We start from the raw sequence: 2536 nt of genomic DNA on the forward strand, positions 1-2536 counted from the left end.
CTTCAGAGCTGAACACAGTGGGAATTATTACTGTGAAGCAGAGAACAGAAGAGGACGTCTTAACTCCACCTTACATCTGATTGTTGTGGCAGGTAAGTTTTTGCATTCACCTGCATACACAAATGTTTACTGGACCAGACCTGATTCACATGTTAATATGAAAAAAACAACACGTTCTCACTCACATTGCTCAAGCAACAAAAACTAAATAAAAAATCTGTCTGTTTTTCTGTAGTTGTGCTCAGGGAGAAGTGGATCACACTGACTGACTGATTAACAGACAGTATCATCTGGGAAAGTGATTTATTAATGTAATCTTGCTAATAAGGTGTCTGTATTTCTAGGGAATTCAACAATAGTAATGAATATCATCAGGTTGACTCTGGTGGTCTTGATGCTGATTCCTCTGCTTCTCCTGAATCTGTGGACGAGGTAAAACAAACACAATCCATCAGTTCAGTCACCGCTCTTTTATTCTTCAAACTTCCTTTAGTTTTAGTGTTTTGAAATTAAAATTAAAATTTGTATTTGTTGTTGTTGGACTCAATCCAGGAAGAAGAAAACTCGGAGCTCCACCTCTGAACCAAATGAACATGTAGAGACGATAGAGGTGAGAGAGGTCCTGTTGACAAAATGTCCCCTAAATCACAGTTATAATAACTTGGCTCATAAATGCTCTGGAAAGTGTGAAATGAATTTATATTTAAAATACAACTTGCTGAGTAGAAACCAGTAAAGCATTTGGTCATAACAGTATTTCAGCAAATAATTTACTTTCGAAACTGTGGGGTGGAGATAGAGCGGGTTGCCTGTTAATCGGAAGGTCGGCGGTTCAATCCCCGTGTCCCTGGGCAAGATACTGAACCCCTGGCAGCTGTTCCGTTAGTGTATGAATGTGTGTGAATGTTAGTTTCTGTTTGAGCACAGTGTGAATGTGTGTGACTGGTGAATGCAGATGTAAAAGTGCTTTGAGTAGTCGAAAAGACTAGAAAGGCGCTAAACAAATACGGAGCATTGCAGGTTTGAGCCTTTGTCGTCTCTCCCATCAGTTAGACTTAGGTTAGACTTAGGCTATCAGTTAGTTCCTATGAGAACGTCTCAGACTTGAAGGCCGTCACAGACATAAGACACAGAGCAAAGACATGGTACAGTCAGGTTAGAGCCTCTGCATCCAATACAACAGCTGCCTTCAGATTTACAGTTAAATTTACTACTCTAACTTTACACAAGTTTCATGTTATTTTCTTCAGATGCAGCTGAACCAGACTCACCTCATGGAAACAAAGTAGGACATCATTGAAATATCCCTGTAGAGAGCGAGGCTGTGGAGGAAGTGGATCCATTTACATTCAACTCCAAAAGTTTTCCTTTTCAGTTTTCAGTAGCAGCAGCAGGGTGGAGTCAGCAGCAGCAGTCAGCAGCAGCATGTAGCAGAAAGTTTAGAAGAAGGTGGTGTTGGCAGGTTGAACTGAATCATGTCGACGTTTCAGACGTGATTTATTGTTTAGATCAGCTGATGGTCAGGTTGTCTGTGACTTAATGTCTTAACTTACTGCTTAAACAATGTGAGCGTATTAGTTCCAGTAGAGTTAAATATTAGTTTTATTACATAATATGAGGACTAAAGTTTTATAATAAACATAATAAATAACTTTTGAAAATTCCTCATGAGCTTCTGGGTTTGCACCTGTCCTGGTTGACAAAGCCAATAAAGTCTGTTCAAAACAGAGACAGTGAATAAATGCATCATGACATTTTACTCAATGTAGGGGTAAACCAGGGCGAAAGTAACAAGTCAATTTTCTCAGAGCGAGTGTGACAGAACCTTGAGCAACCCTTGATGGAGCTGCCAAATATTGCATGATTTTGTCATTGATTCCCGCAGCCGTCTTCGGAAAACTGTTTTCGAGCACGGCAAGTAAATTTCTGAAGCCGTACTGTTTTTGGAATTACAAGTTGTGTCTCTCGTTTCATGTGTCACAGTAATGATTAATCTACAGGTTATTTAGTGCTTTAACACACCCTGTCAGAGTTTTTCAGTGTAAGAATAAATCGTGTTGATATGTCAGGTGTTCCTGTCGGGACAAAAGTAACTCTTGTTACTTTAGCCGAAAGTAAGAAGTGTTACTTTCGTCCCGCTGCTAAAGTGGTGACTTTGTCTGTGTTGCAGTATGTACTGAAACATGATTATGCCAAGAGTGAGGGTCAGAAAGACAGACAGAGGTCTAATTCAGCCAGATGTTTTCACGCACATTTTGAAATTACCTATAAAAACAGCTTGATAGAAACAGATTATGTTTGCATTATTTTGAGAATTTAAATTTATGTTATGAATATTAATTTCCATATTTTTGAAGAAATGTTTTCTAAAATGGATTGACTTTGCCAATAAAAAACATTTTGAACAAGTATACGGTTGGGTTACTTTTGAAACATTTAACTGTAAATAGATAATAAAATGAAAATGTAATTTATACATTTTTTGCAAAGATAAAGGACAAAATACATTTGCAGTTACATATTTACAAGGTCATAG

General features: G+C 38.0%; 1 long non-coding RNA gene across 1 annotated transcript; it reads left to right on the plus strand.

Moving 5' to 3' along the window:
* The first annotated feature begins 42 nt into the window (after positions 1–42).
* On the plus strand, positions 43–1679 carry LOC123964222. The gene is made up of 4 exons (XR_006823373.1): positions 43–92; positions 345–432; positions 553–610; positions 1251–1679. It is a non-coding gene; the product is annotated as an uncharacterized LOC123964222 (long non-coding RNA).
* Positions 1680–2536: the final 857 nt, after the last annotated feature.

The sequence above is a fragment of the Micropterus dolomieu genome, unplaced genomic scaffold (assembly GCF_021292245.1).
Source record: "Micropterus dolomieu isolate WLL.071019.BEF.003 ecotype Adirondacks unplaced genomic scaffold, ASM2129224v1 contig_1218, whole genome shotgun sequence".
NCBI lineage: Eukaryota > Metazoa > Chordata > Actinopteri > Centrarchiformes > Centrarchidae > Micropterus > Micropterus dolomieu.